This window comes from Pituophis catenifer, unplaced genomic scaffold (genome assembly GCF_029215685.1).
Source record: "Pituophis catenifer annectens isolate HBS135680 unplaced genomic scaffold, rPitCat1.0.hap2 SCAF_3, whole genome shotgun sequence".
Classification (NCBI taxonomy): domain Eukaryota; kingdom Metazoa; phylum Chordata; class Lepidosauria; order Squamata; family Colubridae; genus Pituophis; species Pituophis catenifer.
In genome coordinates this window covers 33,443,676-33,471,211 of record NW_027256883.1, presented here as the reverse complement: position 1 = coordinate 33,471,211, position 27,536 = coordinate 33,443,676, and the positions used below count along the sequence as shown (strand labels likewise).

Sequence of the window (27,536 nt, the reverse complement as noted above, 5' to 3'; positions counted from 1 at the left end):
ACCTGCAGTGGTGGGATTCAGCCAGTTCGGTTGTTAACTTTCTGAGCAGTTTGGCAAACTGGTTGTTGGAAGAAATCATTAGGGCAGAGAACCGGTTGTTAAATTACTTGAATCCCACCACTGGCTACCTGTATATAAAAAAGTGACGATACTAAGGAAGACAGCACTCTGACTGGGTAATCCATTGGGATGGGTACTGTATCATTAACACAATCCTCAGCACATTCAGAAATAATTCTTAATTTCAACCTGCTCCTAAACAGTAATTTCTTACATTGTTTTTACAGCCAGTTCAACAATTCAGAGAGATTAGGGATTCGTGAGCATGTGAATAAACATGCAATTGAGCAAAAAGCTGGCAGGAGCAAAGTTACACAGAACTCCCATCAATGAATGGCAAATGAATGGGGAGCCACAGTTTATATATACCTTTCCAATACAGTATTCTGATCGTCAGCTGGCAACTTTATTGAATCAGCGGGCATAGTCCAATCATTTCTGGGAACTAAAAGCAAACATTGGAACTTGGCAGTTTTATAATTCTCATTCAGCCTGGATACAATGAAACTGAAACATGTTTCAGCTCAGACACATGACTTCCAGAAAGCCTAGCAGAAGGAAGATAACAGGCAGCCCCATAGATTTTAGCAAGCATTACAAGCCTCTTTTCCCCTTTACCTTACTATAGATTAAGCTTCTGTTAAAATAAAGAATGTGAGTAAAGACAAAACCTATGATTTTTCTATCATAATAGTTTAATAGGAAATAAACACTTTTTAAAATGTTATCTTTAGCAAACGTTCCAGGGAATGAAAACTTCTGGGATTATATTGAGATTATGGCAATTCAGAGCCTATTACATTTTCCTATTTGACATTTGAAAAGAGCAGGTTACCTGCTTGCAAAACGTCCAGGGGAGCCTGATTTTGGTTCAAACTCTGTATGTCTATAAATCTTCTCTATACCTCCCTTGTTGTTTTTCTTTATGGAAAACCACAGGCCTCTTCTTCAAATTTATCAGAATTATCATCGATTGGCTACTATCGGAAATTCATCTCAAACGTGACTGCTTTTGAAATGTCACCTTCATCGCTATGGCCTTTTAATTTTAATTTATTTATTTTAACTTTAGAAAGGTTTATTGGAGGGGAAAGGCGAGAGATAAGCCAAAAAAAAATAGCGCGAACGATTCGCGCACACAAGCCCCGATTCAGTTTCGGTCTGCAGAACCCACGCCGCAGCAGCTGGAATTTGGCCCGGCTTAGTCGGAAAGAGGTGGGTTTTCTCGGTATTCTGGGTGTGTGAAGCCGCCGGAGGCTTCCCAAACAGGAGCCAAAATACCCTGAGGGTTAATGACAAGGGTTCGTTCCGACCTGCTTTGCTCTTCCCACTATCCATTCCCTTGGCTTCCCCTCGGGACATTCCGGGTATTTTGTTCCCACAGCTGCTGGGAATAAGGCGCTTCCACTTTCATTCTCTTAGAAATTGGGAAAGCCCCGTCGGTGGCTAAAAGGGATAAAAGGCGAGGCGCAAGCCCGCAAAACCTCACACCACACTCGGCGAAGCTGCTGCAGAGAAGGACGCCGAGAACGGCGCGGGCCGGGAAGAAGCCAGGTGGGTCGCAGGCTGAGGGGGCGGGAAAGGCTCCTCCGCTCCTCCGTCCGCCGACGCCTGGGCAGCCCAAAAGAGCGCGTGGCGCACGCTCTTCCCGGATATGGAGACGCGGCTGAGGGCGCGCCATTCGCCTTACCATGGGACATGGTCCGCGAGCCGGACGCCGCTTGCTCATGATGGAGCCGGAGTCACGTCCATGGCGCTACCGTCCCGGTGCAAAATCCTGGCCGCGGCGGCGTCTTGTGCTGAGGGCTGCGAACGGCCAGCAGAACGAGCTTTCCGTAATAATTAACATTAAATAAAAAGGCTGGGCGGGGAGCCGTCCTACAGCCTCGTCTTTAGACCACTTTGGGGCTTAGTTGAAGCGGAGGGGAGAGGAACGCTTGCGGAGCCGCTCTTGGAGCCGAACCAGGCTTGCCTTTTTTTTTAAAAAACCGCCGAGAACTTCCGTATGAGCCGAACTAGTTTCGCTTTCCGGCCGGAACGAGCGCCGCTAGTTTCGGAAGGTTTCTTTCAGCTTTTCGAACTCCCGGCTGCGGTCGAGTTGCGCATTTTTCCACCTGCCGAAAGAAGCGCGGAAAGGCGCGCGCCCACTGCGCGGCGCAGATGTTTGCGCGCTGCCTGGCCCGCGCGGTCTTTGCACTGCTACCTCCGCTCCCTCCCGCTGTTCTCCTTGCTCGCCGACGGGCGTCGATGGAACTGCGGGGGGCTTCTCTCCGGGATGAAATAGCCCGATGACAAAGGAGGTGGGATCACCCTCGTCTCCACTCCACCAGAGGGTTTGCCAAGGCTCCGTTTATGCGTGGAAAGAACCATTAGGGAGAATGGCAGCAAGTGCAACGCGGGGGCGGGGCGGGGGGGGGAGTCCTCCCAAAGGGAGTGGGCTGGCAAGTTTCAGTTCCCCGTCGGTATTCAGGCTTCGCGAGACATGTGGCTCTTCTCTATTCACCCCCGCTCCCCCTTCCCGCAAACTGATCCCTGACCTCCTATCCTTTTTGTGCTCTGAATAGAATAGAATAAAATTCTTATTGACCAAGTGTGATTGGACACACAAGGAATTTGTCTTGGTGCATATGTTCTCAGTGTACATCAAAGAAAAGATACATTCGTCGAGAATCATAAGGTACAACACTTAATGATAGTCATAGGTTAGAAATAAGCAATCAGGAAACAATATCAATATAAATCATAAGGATACCAGCAATCAGGTTACAGTCATACAGTCACAAGTGGGAGGAGATGGGTGATGGGAATGATGAGAAAATTAATAGTAGTATACCTCTGTATCCTAAATAAAAGAGTATGGAATAATCTGGAGTTCGAATCTGCTTTGGCATGAATGTCTCTAAGCATTTCCTAAACTTTCAAGAGACTTGAAAGTCCCTAAACTTTCAAGAGACTTGAAAGTTGTGGGAGGATCCCACAACTTTCAAGTCTCTTCTGGCCCCATCCTTCTATTTGGTGATAGTTACTACAGTTGTGTTTTGAAATTTGTGTGTGGGAGAGGGAGAGGGAGAGGAAGGGAGAGAGAGAGAAAGATCTCAAAGTCAGATGGTATGTTATAATTTCTGGGTTGAGAGCTTGAGATCCTACTTTGTGTCTAACCATAGCACAAACTCTTCTTTTTCTTCCTGCATGTTCATATCCCAGCGATATCTAAAGTTATTCTTATGTGTACCACTATTACAACCTCCTTTCTCCTGATCCAGATATTGCCATGAATATAATCTGATCTTCTTCAGTCAGTGACACAGTCAAGTGACTCCCCTAGCCACATGGAAGAATCCAGTTGACACCATACTCCTCTCTCCCCAGTACAAAATCCCATCCTCTGGGACCATTCTGCTTCCAGCACTGGAAGAGTCCTGCTCTTTCAGACCAGACTCTCCCTCATATCTTGCTCAGAAACTTGATTCAGCCTGAGCATTAACTGATCAGCAAGGAAGCATGGGAGTTTAAAGTCAAGCAGCAACAACTCTCCTCAAGCCTATCAGTTGTTCTTTACGTTGCTTTTCAACTCAGGGCTAACATAATTGCAGAGCAGCGCTAAATCTGCGTTCAGGGCCATTAGTTTATTTACATATCAAGTGTCCTTTCTTTTTCAGCGTAATCCTATATTCAGAAGAATGGTAGTAAAGGGATGTAAACTTGGCTCTGGGAACGGGAAAAGGATAAATGAGGAAAAGGGAGATGGTTCAGAAAATATTACTTAGACCTGGGAAAGAAGAAAATATAAGAAACAAACTCAAGCCTGTCCTTTTTTTGAATGTAAGACATAGCAGAGACAAACTCTGACATATTTCAAGATTATTCATATATCCTACAACAATAAATGCCATTTGGAATGGAATGGAATGGAATTCTTTATTGGCTAAGCGTGATTGGACGTCTCCTGTGCATAAGCACTCAGTATATGTACAAGCAACAAGTGATAAATCATGATCATAGTTATCACAAAAACACATTCATCATAAATCATTAGATACAATACTTAGTGATAGTCATAGGATACTGAATATGCTACTGTACAACTTATTCAAGAGTATGTCCAAATCTTCAGCTAAGAGGAAGAGTAGGTGGGAAATCCATTCTACAACTGTTTTTCAATGTAGCATTGTGTGTAAAGTAGTGTAATGTCTCCGTCCATAAGAAATTACCAAGCTAAGAGCCATTCAAGTGTAGAAAGAAACTATGGCTAGAAGTTGATGATGATGGCATCCATTCAGTCATGGCTGACTATAATTAGAAGCTAGGAGTGTGTAATAGTAATGGGCCTTGCCGAGGATGGAAAAAAGGATTGCATCATGTGATCATGGATCATTTTAAATGTTGAGGACTAAAGGATTCAGAGAAAATTGGACATGCGTTTCATAAATTTATGGCAGTAAAAAAATAAATCCGAACATATTCTCATCACTGGTGACAAGTTTTGGTGAAGCATCGGCTATGTTTCTCCTTTAGTAAATTTTACTATATGAAATGCATTGTCTTTTGCTGAAGTATCATTGAAGCAAAGACTTGTCTTTAATAGAATTTAGCTGCTTATCTGAGTTTAAAGAAGAAATGATGAAATAAGGCAAATAGGGAAATGTTTCTGATACCATTTCCACATTACCTATATATACTTAATAACCTGTTTCCCTTTTCATTTACATTGTATTCTCTACTCTGGTTTTCAGATCTTTGTTTTGTGCAACTGTGCTGGTTTTTGATACTGTTTTTCTTTCTCTCTTTCTTACTGGAATTTTCTGGAGCTTCCTTTTCATATGTAACTATTTAAGGAGCTCTTGCTAATGATTCTTTTTCTAACTGCATCTTCTTTTGATTCTTTTAATTCCATTTGTCCCAGAATCTGGCTAACCGAAAACCCTTAAGTACTTCCTGCAATATGAGAACTTAAGCTCATTTCGCTTATGTTACATATTTTAAGCATGAGTATGTGATAGCAAAGGACATTAATTTTATTCTATATTTGTTCTGGATTTTTGTCCCTAAACCCCCAAGAATTAATCTTCAAAGCTCCCAATGACATTTAATATGCTTCAGCCAAGGACTTTGTTCCCAGTGTATGAAATATAATGTGGTAGCACTGGCTTTGCCATCCAGATAATGAAGAAGCCAAATCTCTCCATTTAATTGTGGTATTGTTATTTCCACACTCAGTCCTTTTCCATAACCTGGATCACATTTCCTCAGTTAAAGATGCAAGTTGGCAAAGATTAGCTTCAGTTTCTTGTAGTAAGGAGTCATGGCTATAGGTAAACTACAGGTAGTCCTTAATTTACAATATTTCATTTAGTGACTGTTCAAAGTTACAGTGGCACTGAAAAAAGTGACTTATGACCATTTTCACACTTATGACCATTGCAGCATACCTGTGGACACATGAGCAAAATGCAGGCACTTATCAACTGACTCATATTTATGATGATTGCAATGTCCAGGGGCCATGTGATCACCTTTTGTGACCTGACAAGCAAAGTCAATCGGGAAACCAGATTCACTTAATAACTCTGTCACTAACTTAACAACTGCAGTGATTCACATAACAACTGTGCAAGAAAGGTTGTAAAATGGGGAAAAAACTCACATAACAAATGTCACTCTTAGCAGCATAAATTTTGGGCTCAATTGTGGTTGTAGCTGGAGGACTACCTATTAGTTCCTTTTGTTTTTGCTGTATCTTCTACCAGTCCATTTTATTAGATTTACCCACTCAAGCACAGCCAGTATGTTGGGATCTGAGCAACTCAGTTGCATTTACATCTCACTGAAGGTAATCAACTTTATTAATAAGTTTAATGAATTATTCATGTTGGACAGAAGAGGACACATGTTTTGTTACATTGCCCTGCATCCATCATTTTATTTTTTAATGAATCCCAACTTTAACCAACTCCAGCAAGGGTTGCTGGGTTATATGATTTTTTAAAAAAATTATTTTTCATTTTTATTATAGTGAATGAAATATACTAAAAATATAGTGATTATAGTGAAATGTAGCAAATAAAAATGGACAGCCATAAATATAAAATAATGATTAAAATGAATAAAAACATCCTTTCCATTCCTTTTATTCCTAAAATGACACATTGTTTCTAAATTTGAATTAATTCCTACTTTTGTGTTTTTTGTTTTAACTCTTTGTTCTCGGCAATTATTTTTCCCTTTTTTAAACATAATTTTATTCACCTTACAATTAAAACATATAAACTAATACAAACAAAATAAAAATAATATAAAATAAGTGCAAAAAAGAAAAATATAAAAGAAAGAAAAAATAAGAATACAGTAAAGAAAAAGAAAATAAATATATAAAGAAATGTCTTTCTCCTTCATCACTACAATATAGTTTTACTGAATTACCACCACCTATTAAAATTCAACAAATCATCTCTTTCTTCACTATTCCATCACTTGTCTGTAAACATATCCTTTAAACTTGGTCAGCATAAGTCCATTAACAGATAATAATTTATCTAAGTTTAATCTATAAACTTAAAATAAATCTAAAATAAATCTATTTTAATTTCTTACTTTTAACAATCTTGGTCTTTAATGCCTTTTAATAATGTCCCAACACTTTATTTTTATTTTTTTGTCCCTTCTCACAAACTCTTTTGTAAATCCAATATAGGAAAGTTATCCAGATCAACCTTTTGGTTTGTTATGTGTACGTGCATTTTAATTATTAAGACATCAGCCAGTTTCATTTATATATCCAGTATAGCATCTGTTTCCATACTATTCTGGCAGTCTGTCATTTTTAAATCCACTTTCAGATTTATATTCCTCCAGTATAACTTGTTCTTCCATAAGATCTTTTAAGCACAGTATATCTATAATGGCAGGCACTCTTAAAATTAACTTTTGGTTCATTTTTCACGAATATCCTTATGTTCAATGTTAAAATATTTTGCTTCGTTCTGTATTACCCTGTTTCTCCCAAAATAAGACATCCCCAGATAATAAGCCCAATCGAGCTTTTGAGCACATGGCAATAAGGCCAAACATTTATTTCAGGGTTCAAAAAAATATAAGACAGTGTCTTGTGTTCGGGGAAACAAGGTAGTAAAATTTAAGTGTAATCTGAGAAAGGATTGATATTTTTTAAAACTTTGTGTCCAGTTATCATCTACTTTCTTACTTCCATGAATTTGCAAACAGGGTGAAAGGCAATAGTATTTTATTTTAAATTACAGAATTTGAAAAGTATAATGTGGCCATTTCTCTTTACCTTGCTACACTCTCATCCCCACAACATATACAGGTTTTTATACATTTCTTATACATAGATAAATTTTAACTCAATAGGACCATAAGAACAAAGGGGAGAAAATCCTAGAAAGTATAACAGAGAAAATATTGTGGTGAAATTCAGCAGCCAAGACATTGGATTATTAACGCCAATCAAGGAGAGAGTTAGATGCAATGATTCTTTATATTTATTGAGAGAAAGGTCCTTCACAAAAGTCTTGAGAATTGGAAACAGGAAGAATTGTAAACAATATATATTAGTGGCCAACTATCCAACATATAGTGTCAGAGTGCCAAAATAGAGCTTATGTGTTACACACAGGCCATGCCCACCCCAGCTCCGTGAAGGGGAAAAACGTCATGAAACGTCAGGTGATGACCACAAGTTTGACACCCTTGAACTAGACTGACACATCATATTGTATTTTTATATCTTGTGTTTTTATGAAATGTGATGTGAATCTGCCATATGATAAATAAATAATAAATACCCATACAATAAACAAACAAACAAATAATTAAAATATGGTCAGATAAAGATAAACCTTAGTTGAGCTCTCTCTCAGACTTAATCTCGTCATTGATTAGGGAATGATCAAGTCACATGGAGAATGCAGGGAGATTCAAGAGTAGAAGACTAGAAGAACAGGAAGGAAGAAAATAGGAAGAAGGTTTGTCCTTTTTTTTAAATAGTCTTTATTCAACCATTTTTAGTTTTAAAAGCACATTTTCATTTTTACAGCTTTCAACTATCGGTAACAATTCAAATTTCATAATTCCAATCTATTGCCTATTATTTTATACATTATGTACATCTTTAAATATATAGTATCTTTTACTATATTCTATTTTTGTTCTTCATTAACATCGATTTAATCTATTATTCATATATGTAGTATATATATATATGTGTGTATTTGCATATTCCTTTTATCCTTTAACAAGTTTTATCATATTTATAAATATATATAATTTTCAATTTAACATACTTTCTATATTGGTTTGTCCTTTTCTAAAATGCCAATTAATGGGTCAAAGGGGAATGAGAAAAATACCAAGCTACCATAGCAACAGTAAAATATAACAAAGACCTAACCTTGCCCTTTTTTGTCCATTAATATTAGTAATCTTTGGAGGTTTCCCCTGAAGGTTTTTCCTGTTCTCTTCTAATAGTCATCAGTCTTATTTATGCTAGTCATGTAGATTCTGTGTCCTTTGAATTTTCACACCCACTCATTCTCAGTCCATGGTCTAACTCTGCACACATTATTTCCAACAGAATAATCTTCTCTCCTGCTTCTCATCTTATTTAATATTTACTTATTTGTTAAATTTATTTGCTGCCATGGGGCTACTCTAGATGACTTACAATAAAAAAGGAAGAAAAATGAAAAGAGTATAAACAGAACAGAAGCAAAATAATAAAACAATAAAATAAACGACAATAAAGCAATACAATGAGAAAAATATGTTGAGCAAAAAAATTGATGAATGGATAGCAGGGTGGGAAGATAGATTCTGCCATCAATCTAGCATCCACCTCCACCATGACATTTTCCCATATGGACCTCTTAGGCTAACCAGCAGAGCCAAGTCTTTAGGCCATGGGTGTCAAACTGACTGCATCACGTTGCTGTCACATGACGTTTTCCCCATTCCCCAGAGCTGGGTTGGGCATGGCCTGCACCTGACGCATCCGGCCCACATGCTCCGAGTTTGACACCCCTGCTTTAGGCTCTTGCAGGATAAGAGAGTGGGGGAAAATCTTACCTTAAGATGTTCCAGAGAGTGGGTACTATAGCAGTTCTTCTGGATCTTAACTTCTGTTGCATCTTCACAGTCTTTACCTTGCTCTCAAAGATAGAGCAAAATATGTACTAGATTATCTCTGAAGAGGTGCCAAACATCAATTTCCAACCTCTCTGAATATTGCATATATTGACAGGAGTACAACAATACCAAAGGATTAAAGCCACTTTCAAAGTATATTCACATAAACCCAGAAAAAAGAAATAATAAAATCCATAAAAGATTATAGGTCCTGGAGATGTTCATATTTTTCTTTTTTAGATTTTTGCTATTGATTACAAACTTGTATGCCTGAGTTTAAGTTTGCTATGATGATTGGTTGATCAAATACTAACTGCCTTTCTTTGCTCTTTCTTATATGATACTAGGAATTATTTTAACATCACCTTTGCAGTGTTTGGGTACAAAATATTGATACTCTGCAAAAGATAATACAGTAGATACTAACGAAAAAGAATATGCACAATGCTTTGTTTACTTAGTTCTGTTAACCATCTTAATTTCAAATATACAGTATAAAGTAAAGAAAAAGATGTTAAGGTTTGCATTCATCAGTTTTAATTTTATATCTCAGTATATTTAATACCCCTTATCTAAATGTCTATTAAAAACCCATTGGCATAAATGAATAATATTCATATCATAATCTTCCCATGACTAACATTGAGTTAGCAGGAACTGGGGATTTACCTGTTAGATAAATCACTCATTTTTCATTATTATCACACTCCATTATCTATAAACCATGACTCTGGGCTACAAAATAATTTCAGATTTACAACAAAATGTCTTTAGAATAGATTATACATTGCATCGTGTCTGCAAGGTTCCAAAAAATGCTTTACAGAACAGAGATCTTTTGTAAACCTCACAATGTATACAACATTGTGCTCTGCTGTGCTGTGAAGGAATAGGTGTCTAGCACCAATCCTATCCATGCATTTGTATAATTACTTTAGGCATCCTAAACATTGGGAGCTTTGTAAACTTCTGTTACAAGGTCAGTTTTTCTGCTATCTTGCTGAAAAAGCATTTTTGTTATTTTACACATATAAGGCACTGATGCAGCTAAGCAACTTTAATATCTGGATCAAGTGCATATAAAGTGCTCAACTCACCCAGACAGATATTTTAGACTGCTATATGGTATTACTTCATTGATAAAGTACATAAGTAACATTTCCTATCACTTCTTATCCTTAGCAGCCATTCTACTCTTTGCATTTGTTGCTATATTTCTGACATGTATTTTTTAAATTATTTAATAATATGTAATATGTTTTGAGGGTGATAGAGCTTCTAGTGAGCTTTGATTCCTTTCAACTGCCTAGAGCAGGGTGTCAAACTCAATGCCCGGAGGCTGGATCCAGCCTGCGGGGTGCTTAGATCTGGCCCACGGGGTGCTTAGGTCTTTCCCGCGGGATCTACCTGGAAACAATGCAAAAATGCTCCCCAATGCCTCTGCCATTGAAAATGAAGTTTGGGAGGACTGTGTACAGCCCTCCCAAGCTCTGTTTGGCAACCTTCATTGATAGAGGGTTGCAAGAGGCCATTGCAGCTGAAAATGGAGCTTGGGAGCCCATTTTCACTGGCAGAGTGCTCAGGCTTCCAGAGGCGCCCCCAATGAGTGATTTTGAGCTGGCCACGCCCACCCCAGCCCCTCAAGGTCAAACACAACCCTGATGTGGCCCTCAATTAAATCGAGTTTGACACCCCTGGCCTAGAGTAACCCTTAAGTTTTCTTGGCAAGTTTTTCAGAAATGGTCTGCCATTGCCTCCTTTCTAGGGCTGAGAGAGAGTGACTGGCTCAAATCAGTAAGCTGGGCTTGCGTCTAGGCCAGGACTATAACCTACAGTTTTCCAGTTTCTAGCCTGGTGTTTTAACCACTGCACCAAATTGGCTTTCAAAAGAATATCTCCCTATGGATATTTCCACATTTTAAACCCACATACTTTGGAGAACCATTAAAAGTACGGGAATAAAATTGAATTTACTTCTTGCTTCCCCAATGTGAAGGATGCTGCATGTCAGATCCCTAAAAGTGATACTGCCATTCAATTGGAGGAAGGGAGAGACTTGGATTCGATTTACTAGCATTGCCTGTGTCAACAGATATTTTACAACCTACATCCTGGCGCCAAAGAGCCCTGAGATCCTCTTTACCTGGAGGAATTTTTATGATAGCCATGCAGGTTGTTTCACTTTAAAGGATAACAGTGTGAACGCATGGTTGTTCAGGTTCTCACGGAAACTAGGAAAGAAAGCATCTTCACACTTGTCTATTGGTTAAAATCTGCATTCTGACTTAAAGGGAGGGGTCTCTACTGCTTTAATCCTACTTGTCTTGCCTAAGGGTATTCAGATCTTGCTTTAACTGGGTGGCTTTCACTTCTGCTTAATAAAAGGATCCTTTTGAACAACCACGTTTCAAGAGTTTTTACTTTCTTAAGTTGGAAGGACAGGCAATCCTTACACAACATATATTTATATAATAATGAAAGCAGCACCTGTTATTGTGTGGATGACCAACCTAGATACTATTCCTTTTTGTGGAATAGGAAAAATATTCTGTGCTGCAGAAAGTTACAGGAGCAGTATTAGGCCTGGCATGTCAAACAGAAATAAGCACAGTAAATAAGGCATACTGAACCTCATACAGTGCACATCTGAGACTCATCAAACAATAGTTGCAGAGTCTGCTTTCTTGGCTTCCATGCCTTTTGGCTTGTTTCTCAGATCTGCAAAGGTCAGCTTGCAAGTCTTCGGTCCCATTAAGACTAAGCACCAAAACATTTTAAGTCTGAGTTATTTCAGTGGGTGTGAACAAAGGGTTCTGTGAACTTGCTGGATCTGTCAAAATCAGAGTGGGGTCACCAGTCTCAGTATTGTCCAGCCACAGGACTCTTCACACTTGATGTTTTGGCTCCTTTCTTCCCCATCGTCCTGATTTGAAGACAAGTTCCTATCATGATAGTAATGCAGTAAGCCATACATTTTTGTGCTTTTTAGCAAGGTTTTTGTACTTCAAATATTTACATTTACATTTACTGTACCTATTCCATAGTAATCCTTTTTGCCAAAGTCATTTGTGGCTTTCAGAATCTGCCATATTTATAAATGTGCAATAAATATTTATAAATAAATATGCAATAAATGTAAAATACATTTTTAAAAAGCTTTACTTAAAGGGTTGGGTTGTGGGGTAGAACAGTAAATCATTTTATGAAATGGGGATTTCAATACAGGCACAGCCAACAGTTGTTATGCTGTATCTCCCATAATTATGCAGGTCCTCTGGGATTTCTTCCAGAGAAAATACCTGCTGTTACTTAATGGGTAAGTTGTAAGCATGACAAAAGAGTTTGTTCTGGCATAGTGTTGCTACCCATAGCCCCTGGAAAATGACTCTTAACTGCTGAACTAAGAATTCATTTTCTGTTTCCCAAAAATCCTCTTTCCTGACATCCTTTCTCTCTATATATAAAATAACTGTTGAAGTCTAGATATAATTTATACTGTTAGAGCATAAGGTTGCACCCTATAGTGAACAATAAGTTCACTTATAATCACAGGATTTTGACAGCCAAAAAAAGATAATAAAATCAGAAACATTCACCTGATGACCCACTGAATGATCGTCATGTTTTATAACGTGAACTGCAGGCTGAATTATGGTTGTAAATCAAGGGCTATTGTAAAATATTAACCTGTGGTGCGAGTTATAATCTTACTTTATAGAAATTCAAATATTAATAAGATGCATGTTTCTGAGAAATTATATTCTAAATCAGATAGCATATCAATACTTATGCAAAAATCAGTGCATTCTCAAGTCTGATGCAAGCTATTTGATGTAGTTTTGTTGCTGGTGTCAGGGTTCCAAGTAACACCCCCAACGAAAGAAGACTCCAAGGCTAGAAGTTCCTCAAGGTTCCATTTTATTAAAAATGTCATATTGGCACATCTGGGAAAACCCAAATCTGAAAGCTTCCGGGTTTTCCCCACCCAAAAGAAAGTCCAAGTCCCTTCCCCTGCACCCACATGTCCATCACATGGTCCAATCAATGCACCGTCCAACTGGAGATGCCTCCCAGTCACGCCACTCTAGGTGCAGGCCCAAAAGTCCTTGACTCTCAGAGAAAGGAATGTTATTATGGCTAGATATCTCCACCACTCCATGCAATGCCTCCTCCCAGTTTCCTACAGCACTAAATGTGGCAGCCCTGAAGATCCAAAGAAAAGATGGCCCCCACGGCTGACAGCTGGTGGTGCTGATGTTGATGGTAAAAAAAGTCATAAAATGAGATACAATCACCTGATGACCTGCTTAATGATTGTCACGTTTTATAACCTGAATTGCGAGCTCAAATATGGTCATAAATCGAGGACTACTGTAAAATCTTAAACTGTTGTGAGAGCTACAATTTTACTTTCTAAAAATTCAAATATTAATAACATGTTCCTGAGGAATTAGATCTTCTAAATCAGATAGCATATTCAATACCATGTTTCCCCGAAAATAAGACCCTATCTAATATTTTTTTTCCACCAAAAAAGCTACCAGCTCTTATTTTTGGGTGATGTCTTCCACTGAGTCACCTTGTGGTGATGGCACCAACAGACCTGCCCAGCAGGAGCTTGCTGCTGGCCCACTTCTTCTGCGGCCATTTGTCGCCACTTGTGCATGTTGCCCCCGTCCTCCATTTTGCTGTCAGAGGCCTTCAGAAAAGGCCACTGCAGTTGAGAAACGAGCTCCAGATTGACGCACATGGTGCTCCCTGGCCTCATTTCGCCATCAGAGGCCTTCACAAAAGGCCTCTGCAGCTGATGGAGCTCTGTTATGTGGCAAGTGGTTGCAGAAGAAGTGGGCTGGCAAGGCGAGGCAGGTGTAGGGGTGTGCGAGGCCTGGCTGCACCTGTCTGAAGGTAGTACCAGTAGGACAGCTCCATCCTCCCATCCCCACCCTAGCTTGATTTTTACCATGCACCTCTCCCCACCCCATTCATCCAGGAGTGGGTGGGGGTCTTAACTAGGGCTTATTTTGTGGAGGGTAAGGCTTATATTGGCTCAAAAACCAAGCTAGGGCTTACTTTTGGGATAGGTCTTATTTTCGGGAAAACACAGTACTAATGCAAGAACCAGTGCATTCTCAAAGTCTGATGCAAGCCATTTGATATGGCTTTGTTGCCACTGGTACTGATGTTTGTGTTCACATCAGTTATACTTCAGATAGTAAAACAACAATTTGGAAATGTATCCCTCATTGTAAATAGGATTTAGTACTTGAAAAGTATTGCTATTATTTGCTCCTTTAGCAAAGTTCAAACTTTATTAATAAGATTTCATCTTTTGTAGAAGACTGTCACAAATTGAATCAACCACCAGAGGGAACCCAAACTATCTTTTGAGCAGCACTAAAAATCATATTAAAATGGAGTAAGAGGACAGAGCAGTTGTTCGAAAGCTTGCAGACCACTGCAGGCATTATGTATTCATAAATCATGTATTAATCATCTCTTCAGAGAAGATTAATACATTTGTTGACTTGATAAGCACAAAAATAAATATTATTACAAATTTTAAGCTTCATTGGTATGCAACATTTTCACAGAAATTGAATTATTAAAGATTACCCAATATCTTATTGCAATCCCAGTTTTTTTCTAGTGGTTCAATGTAGTTCATATATCCTCACAACAATAATAGCTACTGACCCAAAGATGATAATCTGGTGAACTCCATGATCTAGTGAGGATATAAACATATGTTTACATGTTTATATATATGTCAATTCTGCAATTTAACCCTTATCCACACAAGCTCTTTCGGGCCTATATTGAGTTTATTGAAAAATGTTAGATGTTGCCTGATTAGTAGATGGATATAATGTATTTCTGAATAAAATTCATATGCATGGAATTAAAATTGTTCTTGGTAACTTATTCAAGTTCCCCTTATCTATCCACCCTATAATGTTTATCCCGAGTTTCTGCAAATATTTTATTTTAATTAGCTTTTCTATTGTAAAAGAAGGATCTGAAATGAAATATAGGGGAATTTTTATCCTCCTGTTACTTAATACATGTTACTGGTTTGTGTTTTTTAAAAGAAGAAAATCAGTTGATTACTATATTGAGATAATATAGTAACCAGCTTATTTTTGTTCTTTTAAAAACACAATCCAATAACATAAATTAACATAAATTAACATAAATTAATAACAAGATGATAAAAAAATTCCTTCTGTAGTTTGGAATTTTTATTATGGCAGTAAAAATTGAATCAGGTGACAATTTGCTATCTCTTAGTATGACCAAAATCTACTATATAATGTAGGGCTGTCAAACTCATGGCCCGTGGGCCGGATGCATCATGCACTGCCCACACCCACACCCAGTTTAGCAAAAGGGGAGAAACTCACGATACATCACATGATGCTGCCATGACTCCACAAGTTTGACACCCCTGATCTAAGGGACATACTTACTTGTGTTGTATAAACAATATATAAACCAATTCACTTAAACTTTTGTACATATAGGCAGTCCTTGACTTACAACGCAATTGGAATTTCTGTTGCTAAGTGAAGCAGTCATTAAGTGAGTTGTACCTTTTCTTGTAATGGTTGTTAAGAAAATCACAACAGTTGCTAAGTGAATCGCATGGTCGTTAAACAAATCTAGCTTCCCCCCCATTAACTTTGCTTGTTGTAAGCAGGCTGGGAACATTTCAAATGGCAATCATATGACCCTAGGATGCAGCAGCTATAGTTGCCAGTTGCCAAGCACTCATATTTCTCTTTTTCTAGCACTATAGCTTTTCCCAAGGTTTTAAAAATCACAAAAGTCTAGTCTTTCATTATTCATTGTGGTTTTCTTTAATAACTGGCATATATATATGCCAATGTTATTAAATGTCAGTAAATATTTTTAAGATGATCATTTTATATGCAATATAATTTGTTTTCAAAATGGCACAATATTTCTGAAGACTATGTACTACCATACATTATATATTACAAAACACAACTGTTTCCAGGATATTGGGTCAAAAACATGTCAGGCAAAGTAGATTATGAGACCAGAATATTGGCTAGAAATAATATATTCAATATATTTATTTATTTGTTTCCATTTCTATACCGCCCTTCTCCAAACAGGACTCAGGGCGGTGAACAGCCAAAGTAAAAAACAACATACAAAATTTAAAAACAGTTTAAAATAATTAAATATTTTGGCTGTAAATTAAAACAACCCAATTTAAAATCAATTTAAAATTTAACTCAAGCCAGCCCAGCTAGTTGAAATTAATAGGTTTTCAGGGCCCGACGAAAAATCCGGAGGTCTGTTATTGTACGTATCTCTGGGGGGAGGTTGTTCCAGAGGGTGGGCACCACCACAGGGAAGGCTCTCCCCCTGGGGGCCGCCAGCCGACATTGTCTGGCGGACGGCACCCTGAGGAGGCCCACTCTGTGCGAGCGTACTGGCCGGTGGGAGGCTATTGGTGGCAGAAGGCGGTCTCGTAAGTACCCCGGCCCTAAGCCATGGAGCGCTTTAAAGGTGGTCACCAACACCTTGAAGCGCACCCGGAAGATTATATGGGATAATCACAGCTATTTGACATTAGTTAAGTATTATAAATCATTTGCACTAATACACATTACATGCATCACTGTAGTTGATTTTATTGATACATATAATTTTAAAAATAATTTGTTGTGATATAGATTCCTTTCCTTTCTCACCACTGACTCAATGTGTCCTGATGATAATCCCAATTTGAAAATTGGCTTTCTGTGGAAAAACCTCTGGCCACATATAAAGTTTCACTTGATTTGATATGGTGCAGCCCATATGTAAATAACTACATTCTGACATATTGTTTATATGTTTTATCTGTAACTGATAGGACAGCTATAGATCTGTCTCATATAAACACATCAGTAACTTTCTGTTACCAATAAATTAGACAACAGATGGTGATTCCAATGTTAATCTATAACAAATTTTACTAATAGTATATACTAATATATTGCAAAATTGGAAATAATGAACTTTTACTGGCTTCATAAAGATTTTGAAAACAGATTATAGTTTCTGAACCACCATATAAAGCAACAGCACTATCTATATGATTCAGATTAAAGCACTATAAGATTTCTTATCTGTAGTTGAAATCAGAAGGAGCCTGCTATCATCCTTCCAACTAACTTATTTAAAAAGCAAGCACAGCATAGATTAAACAGAAGACACAGATTAAATCTTTGATTTTCTGTCTTCACCATGTTGCCACTCTCTAGTCAGTACAATAGGCCATGATGAAGTACTAAAATCGGTATCATTGGCTTTAGACCTCTAACTTACATGAAATGTTGCTCTTGAAAAAGGCACAGATTTCTAGCCATTCTATTCTATTATACTAATCTTGATATATACTCTGCTCAGTACTTATACATGTACAGACTATGTAAGCATATTGTAAGGGGCATGAAGCATATTCAACATCCTTAGTTCTGCACTAAGTCCAGTCTGGACAGTTTGAATAGTAAGTTCTGAAAATAAGTCCTATTCATGCATGGTCTCCAATACAGGCTTTTTAAGGTGGCCTTTTTACAGATCTATCTTGTGCACCAATTGCAGCCATTCCTGGACCCAGAAGTATTGCTTGTAGTCATTCTTGTCCTGGTCTCTTTCCAGTTGGAGTAATGCAATGCACTCTACAAGGGCCTGCCTTTGAGGATCATCCCAAAACTACAGCTGGTCCAGAATGTGGCAATGCATGAAGTGATGGCTGTTCCATATTTTGTTCATATTACACCACTGCTGTGCAAGCTGCACTGACTCCCAGTTTCTAGATGCAGTTCAAGGTACTGATTATCACCTTTAAAGACCTAAATGGCATGGGACCAAACCAGTGGTGGGTTGCCCCCGTTTGGCACCGGTTCTATAGAACCGGTAGTAAAACCAGCGGGAGGCTCCGCCCACTGATCCCGACATCATCAAAACGCTTCTGCACAGGTGCAGAAGCTTTTGCGTTTGCGCAAAAAGTAGTAAAGGTAAGTAGAACCCACCCCTGGACCAAATTTATCTGCAGGACATTTCTCCCTGGGTATCTTCCTGTTCCACCAGATCAGATAGGGTGGCATATTCCAGGTCCCTTCCCTTAAATGTGTCATCTAGTGGGACTTGCGCTTATTCTGTAGCTTCTCCTGCCCTATAGAACACCCTTTCCCCCAGAAATCTGGCAAGCCCCCTTCCTTCTGGAAGGCCTCATAGAGCTGGCACTTCCTAAAACACTAGCATACAATGAGGCTAGAATGCAGCATAATGGTATACAGATGTTGCGAAAGTACTAGTCTGGGGTGCCATGAGTTTTTGTGAATGTTATAGAGTTTTACAGAGGTTTCTTGATTTTATTTTTGGTTTGGGAGTTTTGTTAGTGTTACTGTTTTGTATGCTAGCCAGAGCTCTTACTACTACTATAGTATGGGCAGCTATATAAATCTGGTAATAAATCATATTACTCATACTTCAAATTGCCATTGGTTTTCCTATAGCTATTTTCATATGGCAGTGGAAATTTGACTGGCTTTTTCCCAGTCTGTCCAAAAGCAATAGTCAGCTACACTCACCCATTAAATTAGCTTCTAAAAGTAGTTGTCTGAAGCAAATCAGGCCTCTACCTCTCATTCTGTCATGACCCCATCAGAGGCCGGTTCGAAGGAGAAGGAGCTGGAACTGGGACTATCCAAAAGGTACACCAGGAGCTGAGGACAATGCTGTCCTGGGCCCCAGATGGAGAGCTGCCTGCCTGCACAGACACAGAGGAGATCAGCTGCTGATTGCCAGTGGTGCTGATAGGCAGCTGATCTCTGATGAGGAACAGCTGCCTACTCTATTTGATCTAAAGGTAAGGATAGTGAAGAGTAGGCAAGCCCAGAGAAGGGCTGCAAGGCTACTCGGGAAGAGGTTGCCCCACCCCTCCTCACAAGGAACACCTGGTGGGGAGTAACTTAAGGAGAATCTATGGGAAGTTAGTCTTTGCCAGGAACAATTGTTTACTTTGGCTTACACGCTTCTGGCTTTGACTCATGCCTGTTGCTGTTTGCCTTGCGTCGCTTGGAAGATTGCTCTTCGCATTTCGTTTTGGACCTAGCCCTTCTCTTATGTCCTATCTTTGGCCTTTGCTTCACTGTGCCTTTGGAACTGCTTCTTGGTTGGGACCTGTTTCTTATCCTGAAGACTGCCCTTGTCTTGTGCCTGGACTGTGCTTTGTGGATTGGAACTGGAACCCTAGACCTTGCCCTGTGGGCATGCTCCTACTCTGTGAGCTTTCTTTTTACTACCAGGGCTGTCTTTGGAAGACTGAGTGTGGCTGCCTTCAGGGTAGCATGGGGGTGGAGTCTTACCAGTCGTTGGAGAGATATTGGCTTGAACATTCATCAAGAGGCCAAAATTATTTAATTCGGGGCCAAAATTATTTAATTTGATTTTATTCTACTTTTAACTTTTGTATGTATGTGTTTTATTGTTTGGCTGTGCACCGCCCTGAGTCCTTCGGGAGTAGGGCGGTATAGAAATCAAATCAAATCAAATCAAATCAAATCAAATCAAATCAAATCAAATCAAATCAAATCAAATCAAATCAAATCAAATCAAATAAATAAATAAATAAATAAATAAATAAAAAGAACTCTCTAGAGGCCTGCCTTGCCTCAACCACCTGGGTCATAATACACTCCTGGCCAATCCAAGACTCTTTCTTTCCCTTCCTTGCCCTCCTAGTTACAAGGAACTGTGCAATAGCAGTAACCAAACCATATCCAGTATTCCAGATGAGAATGTACTAATTATAACTTTTTCATTCTCATAAGAAAAAAAAAAAAAAAGATCACAAGAGGTACAAATGGGTCAAAATGACAAAGCATTTTGAAAAGAAATACACAATGGGTTGAAATGACAAAGCATAAGAATTAAAGATGTCCAGATTAATCAATCCTTGAATGGGAAGAAATTTTTAAAGTACTGAATATTGCAAGAATATTGCTAGTCGTCGAGTTGCAACAGTTTAATGACCATTCAGAGTTACAACGGCACTGAAAAAAGTGACTAATGACCGTTTTTCACACTTATGACCTTTGTAGCATCCCCATGATCTTGAGATCAAAATTCAGATGCTTGTCAACTGACACATACTTATGACTGTTGCTATGTTCCAAGGTCATGTGATCACCTTTTTCAACCTTTTGACAAGCAAAGTCAATGGGGGTGCCAGATTGGCTTAACAACCATGTTACTAATTTATCAACTGTGATGATTCACTTAACAACTGTGGCAAGAAAGATCGTAAAATGGGGCAGAACTCACTTAACAACAGAAATGTTGGGCTCAGTTGTGGTCGTAAGTCAAGGACTATCTGTATTTAACATAAATAACTAGGAATTCTAGTTAGTTTAGTTCTAGATAATTCTAGTTCAGGTTAGAACTAGAAAACACCTAGTTCTACGAATTTTATCATAAAAGAATAAAACAAATGTATTTATTTATTTATTTATTTATTTATTTATTTATTTATGTCAATTTCGAACTGAATTTGGCCACAGCCATCTTTCTGTTCCTCAGTTGCCACACAGCGGGGGAAGGGGAGAAGGAAGTTGAAATGCATTGCTAGACACAACAAAGAGCTTTTTCATGAGAGCCAAGGTTGTCTCTACTGGCAGCAGATAAAGTTGGAGAAGGAGTCCCTGAAGAGCTCGCCAATTAACCCAATTGGCCAACATGACCTGTGACATTTGGGGATGGGGTTATTTCCTAGTTTAAGTATACTGAAACTGCGGGAAAGATTTAAATTTGGTTTTCCATTGAAGCTGTGCCAATATGATGTACTCATTAAAGAAGACAGACCTTTGAGAAAGAGCTAAGATTCAAGAGTTCTGATTTGCTTGGGTTCGTTAGTCAGAACCTTGACAGTATATGAGTATAGAAGGACAGATATAGGCTAGGATAAAAATTAAGAAGTAGCATAATTACCACTAAGCAAAGATGATATATTGTGCATTCACCCCTCAAATAGCAAAGTAAAGTAAAGCTATTAAGTGTCAGGCATTCATAACAATTATAATAGTTAGCTATTGATCTTGAACCCTGCTTTGAAAAATTAATAGTGGCTATTGATGGCACATAGCAAGTTGATGCACAACATGAAAATTATCTATGTCTCAGTGGAGAACAAATCTAAACAACTTGAGAAAAGTGGATCAAAGAAGTGATTCATGCATTTAGGGCTGATATGTCTACTTCTTTTTTAATAATGGGATGAGAGGCTGGATTGGCAAAATGGCATGAGAAAGAGGGCTTTAAAACTTTGTCCCCATTTAAGTACTAATGAGAGGAAAATTCCCAATAAGACCAGTGTTTGGACATTCATACAACCTTGTTTGTACATCCAGCTACCTGACAGAAAAAAAACCAGACAGAATCTGATCCAGCTGAGGTCACTGTTCATAGCAATAATATCTGCATTAAATACCTAGGATACTTTCCCCATAAATAATCAAAGAGATAAAGTTGCTTCTGTTATTGTGCAGAATAAACTGCAGGCATTTCTTCCAAAAGATCATGATAGGCATATTATTTCTTTTGCCATTTATGCTGAAATTTTTGTGATAAGAAAATACATTTAGATCACTTGGGATGTATGTATTTAGATACACTTTACTGATTGATTCCTTGTCCTATGAGATAAATGATTTCCAAAATACTGTATATGTCATTAGTTCAATTCTAACAAAGAGTTTCAATGTCTATCTAGATAATGGTCCAAAAAATGGCTTTTTTGCTGCAATAATATGAAATGTGACTCTTGTACCTCTGTATAAAATGTTTAAAAGCAGCAATGGCTTGTTTTCCTTAAAGACGTTCCAAACAATTGCTTTTTATGTATCGACATCTTCAAGTACCTTAAGCAAAGCAATATTTTTCCAAGGTAGCAGAATGTAAGCCACTGTCCTGCATAGTCTATAATTGCCAGCAATTTATCTTGTTGAAAATTATCAAAGTCTGCATGAAAATCTGTAATTATATCCCTCAAGATGAGATTATTATATCTCAGTCATTCCGTGTTTAAAGCATTTAAACAGAAAAGACAGCTCTAGTCATTGACGTGTGTTAGAAACTCCCCTTTGTAGAATTCTCCCATTAACTTTGACCCAAGCCACATGCCAATTAAGTGGACCATTTAAAGCTAAAGGTTAATAAAGGTATCTTACACTTGACAAATCATTTCTTCTGTGTATTCAATATTTAATGTTTCCATGAAGGTTTTTTTCCTCGAAAAGAAACAGCTGAGTTTCATTTGTGGTGGTAGTTGTGCCTGCCATTAATTCAGTTAGAGTAAAATACCAAGTTTGCTCTCAACAAGTTTAAGATTAGATTTATCATCTTTGAACTTTTTACATTGACAAAATATGGTTATAGCTAGCACATATACTTAATTAGTTCCATTCATGCCCTGATTTTTCTGTAAGAACTCAGGGCAGCTTAAATGGGGCTGTTATTCATCATTTGATCCTTAAAACAAAAATCCTGTAAAATAGATTAGGTGGTGAGAGACACTGACCTGACCCCATTTTGGTAAAGGTTAGTTCCAGGACAACAGGCTCCTTTGTCCGTCTTCCACTTCTACCAGATGAAATTATCAAATACTTAACAGATTAACAGAGTTGGAAGGGATCTTATAGGTCATCTAGTCCAACCCCCTGCTCAAGCAGGAGACCCTTTACCATTTCTGACAGATGGCAGTCCAATCTTTTCTTGAAAGTCTCAAGTGATGAAGCTCCCACAACTTCCGAAGGCAAGCTGTTCCATTGGTTGATTGTTCTCACTGTCAGAAAGTTCCTTCTCATTTCTATGTTGAATCTCTCCTTGGTCAGTTTCCATCCATTATTCCTTGTCTGGCCTTCAGGTGCTTTGGAAAACAGCTTGACCCCCTCCTCTCTGTGGCAGCCCCTCAAATATTACAACACTGCTATCATGTCTGCCCTGGACCTTCTCTTCACTAGACTAACCATGCCCAGTTCATGTAACCGTTCTAGTCTCTGTTTTAGTCTCCAGTCCCCTAATCATCCTGGTTGCTCTCCTCTGCACTTTTTCTAGAGTCTCAACATCTTTTTTTATAGTGTGGTGACCAAACCTGGATGTAGTATTCTAGGTATGGTCTTACTAGGGCTTTATAGAGTGGTATTAGTACTTCACTTGATCTTGATTGTATCCCTCTGTTAATGCAATTTAGGATTGCATTGGCTTTTTTAGCTGCCATTGCACACTGCTGGCTCATATTTAGCCGATTGTCCACTAAGACTCCAAGATCCCTCTCACAGTCACTGCTATTAAGCCTGGTTTCCTCCAGTTTATATGTGTGCTTTTGGTTTTTCTTACCTAAGTGTAAGAAAGTGTAAGTGTAAGTCTACATTGAATTTCATTTTGTTAGAGAGAGCCCAGTGTTCAAGTCTGTCAAGATCCATCTGGATCTTGAGCCTATCTTCTAGAGTGTTAGCTATTCCTGCCAGCTTAGTATCATCTGCACATTTGGTGAGTTCCCCTTCTATTCCCTCATCTAAGTCGTTTATGAAGATATTGAAGAGTACTAGACCTAAGATGGAACCTTGTGGCACCCCACTGCTTATTCTCTCCATGTAGACTTAGACCCATTAAGGACTATTATTGAGTACGGTTTGTCAGCCATTTGCGAATCCATCTAGTGGTAAAGCTAGCTATCCCACTTTTTTCTAGCTTACAAAGAACTAGTTGTGGTCTACTTTGTCAAATGCCTTGCTGAAGTTTAAGTATATTATGTTGACAGTATTTCGCTGGTCTATTAATTTAGTCACTATGTTGAAGAATGAAATAAGATTGGTTTGGCATGATCTGTTTTTAACAAAACCATGCTGACTGCTAGTTATTACTTTACTCGTTTCTAGGTGTTGACAGATCTGATTTTTTATTATCTTTTCCAGTATTTCTCAGGTATTGATGTTAGGCTGATTGGTCTGTAGTTTCCTGGGTCTGGCGTTTTTTTTCAACAACAGATGACAAGAATTTGTGGGATCTCTTTCTCTTGGCAGATTCCTAGCAGATGTCAAGATAAGTGAAATTCCTTATTATTGGTCTTCTTTAATTATTTGAAAGACTAATCATCTGATACAGAAGTGTTTTATCTGTATCATTTGCCTGTTCAGGCAATGTATAATAAATTTCCTCATTAATTTTACTTTTGTTAGGTCTCCTTTTTATGCATACTTTCTACATGATGCCCATCTTGATTCCAGATTTTCTGTACGAGACAGTGGTGGAATTCAATTTTTTTTACTACCGGTTCTGTGGGCGTGGCTTGGTGAGTATGGCTTGGTGGGTGTGGCAGGAGAAGGATACTGCAAAATCTCCATTCCCACCCCACTCTGGGACCAGCCAGAGGTGGTACTTGCCGGTTCTCTGAACTACTCAAAATTTCCACTACCAGTTCTCCAGAACCTGTCAGAACCTGCTGGATTTTACCCCTGGTACAAGAATACTGGATATTGTGTATCTTTTGCACCTTTACTATTGGGTCTGTTCCTTTTAAATAAATTGTAACATTCCAGTGCTATGTGCCAATCATGAGTATCATCCCACCAAATCTGAATGACTTCTGTCTTATCACATTTGTTTTCCTGAACTAGGATCACTGGTTCCCTCTGTTTTTTTCCCATACTCCTGGTATCACTATAGAAACACCTGCAAAATTTCTGAGTTTCCTTCCCCCCCCCTTTGTATTCTGCCTGGCTACAGATTCAGTTTTGGGTTTGTTTGTTTTCCATTGTCTCCATTTTCTTTTAGTTTAATATATTTTTGATATATTTCTGATGATTTCACAAGGCACTTGTTCAATGTTTCTTTCCCAGTTTTGTAATAAATATCTAATTCATCCCAGGACTCCTTTCTGAGGATAGCACATGCCATTGTCATAGAATCTAAATCTTTCTTGGTGTCATCACTTGCGTAGTCAATTGTTGACTTTCAGAGTTTTGTGCCATGTTTTGTGAAACGGTTTTCCATTGATGGAAAAACTATCTGCACTCCTAGTTCTTTCACCCTCCTGCCCCAAAAAGTCATCGTTTCCAGAGATTTTTTTCCAGAGTCTCTTCTGGTTGTGTTATTTTTTCCACATGGATTGTCCCATTCTAAGTTTCCAAATTCTATATCCACTGCTGGTAAACAGTTTAGAAAATGTCCTAGAAGTTATGTTCTACATGCATTCCATATCCTATTCAATAATACTATAGCCATGTTAAATGGAAGGATATATATTGCCATTATGGTATTTAAAGATAACAGGGCTGGATAAATGTGGGAGAAATGGGATACCTGAATGGCCAATCTAAATTGCACAGTTCCTTCAAGGAAAACAGTTGCTGTCATATGGATCCCATTCAACAAGCTGTTAAGGGAAATTCCCTTGAACTTTGCCATGAAATATTCTCTCTCTTTCACAGAAATCAGTTCTGTCAGCTGCTCTCTCTTCTAATCACCTTAGTACAATGCAAACAGTATTTGAAATGACTGAACAGCTTCTGCAATATAAAAGCATGATAGATCTATATTACTATCTTCTGTTCGGACTTGTTAGATCTGGTGATGGGATGCCTAGATGCAGGCTTCATTGCACTGGACAAGAAAAGGAGATCAGAAGAGATACTGACTGATAGATCATAGAAATGAGTGAAAGATAATATTTCATGGCAAAACTCAAGGGAATTTCTTTTAAAAGCTTGTCAGATGCAGCCTGTTAAGTTTGCATCAATTTCTGTCAATCTTAGTCCTTTCCCTTTAATAAAAAATTAAACAAGCCAGCATAGAAGTCTCTAAAGCAAAGGTGTTTTTTTTTAATTTTCCATTTAATGTTATCCATTTACTAGAGCATATTTTCTGTAAATTAACATGCCATTGTATTTACGGTACATTGGAAGCTGCAGCAAAGCAGTCTATTAGTTGTAACAAGATAACCTAGCATCTTGAATTAAACCTTATTCTTTGGAGAAATAAAGACTACATTTATTTATATACTGTCTGTTCTATCTGGCTTAGATTAAATGTATTGTTGACTTCTGAGGAGGTAGGCTGAATATTTTCAGGATCAGTTCTACCATTATTTAATTCATGGTACTATGGTGTTGAGTGCAGAGATAATTGATCATGCCTGTCAAGGCCAGCAAATATACTTAAGTGGTTAGGTGCCATTTTATGTCAGGCTTAGATTTTGATGTGCCAAAGAGATTGGCCCCAAAGGCATTTAAATTCTGTATCACATATATAGATTTTGTTTTCTGCTTGGGAATGGCTACTGCTGAACACAATGACTATATATCACATAGCTGATGAAAAATGATCAACTTCTGATGAGCAAACAACCCTGGCAAAAGGCACAAATGTGAAGCAGACACATAATTCATGAACCAGACAGCAAAAGATAGGACACAGCATAACAATAAGTGTATATATATGTCTATGAGAGAAAAAGAGAAGATGGGAGGGGGAAAACAAAAGAAGGGGGAAAGAAATGCTTTTACAGCCATACAACATTGCCATTTGGGCTACGGATATTACTGGGGTAGCATAACCATGGTAAAATATTTTATCATAATGATAGGAGCAATTAAAAGTAGTGATACAGAACATCATCATTTTTAAGCTGATTTTCTGGGCAATTAGGCCCAGCTACTATGTGTTTCTATTTTTATTTGTTTTTATATTTTGTTCTTTTTTAAAGAAATGTTTAATTGTACATTACCTACTGTCACATAAAAGTAAGATGGGTGGCTGTATAAATTGAATGAACAAATAAATTGTTTTGTGTCTCAGAAAGTGACACATGCCCATCTAACAGGGCTCTTTTGAGCATTCTGATGCTATATCAAATGTCTTTGTGTTTCTGTGGGAAGTTGCTCCCACTAGACTTCTCATAGGAAAAATGACACTATATTAATCATATTGAAGCTGCCTCCTAGTGTTAATTCCTTGATAAAGTTAGCTTAATATAATTTATTTATTTATTTATTTATTTATTTATTTATTTATTTATTTATTTATTTATTTAATTTGTATACTGCCCTTCTCCCAGAAGGGACTCAGGGCGGTGAACAGCCAAAATTAAAAAACATACAAATGCAAAAGTTAAGATAATTAAAAAGAATTAAATCACTGGCTACCCAATTTAAAACCCCAAATCCATAAAATTTAAAATCCCAATTAAAAACCATTTAGGCTAGGCCGGCTTGATGAAATAAAAATGTCTTCAGGGCTTTACGGAAGGTCCGGAGGTC

At 38.1% G+C, this 27,536-nt stretch overlaps 1 long non-coding RNA gene across 1 annotated transcript in view; it reads left to right on the top strand.

The window, feature by feature from the left end:
- The first annotated feature begins 1,600 nt into the window (after nucleotides 1-1,600).
- LOC139315745 (uncharacterized) overlaps nucleotides 1,601-27,536 on the top strand; it is a 39,097-nt gene continuing 13,161 nt past the window's right edge. The window contains exon 1 of the long non-coding RNA XR_011600298.1: nucleotides 1,601-1,614. This is a non-coding gene — a long non-coding RNA (uncharacterized lncRNA). The remainder of the gene's footprint in view (nucleotides 1,615-27,536) is intronic.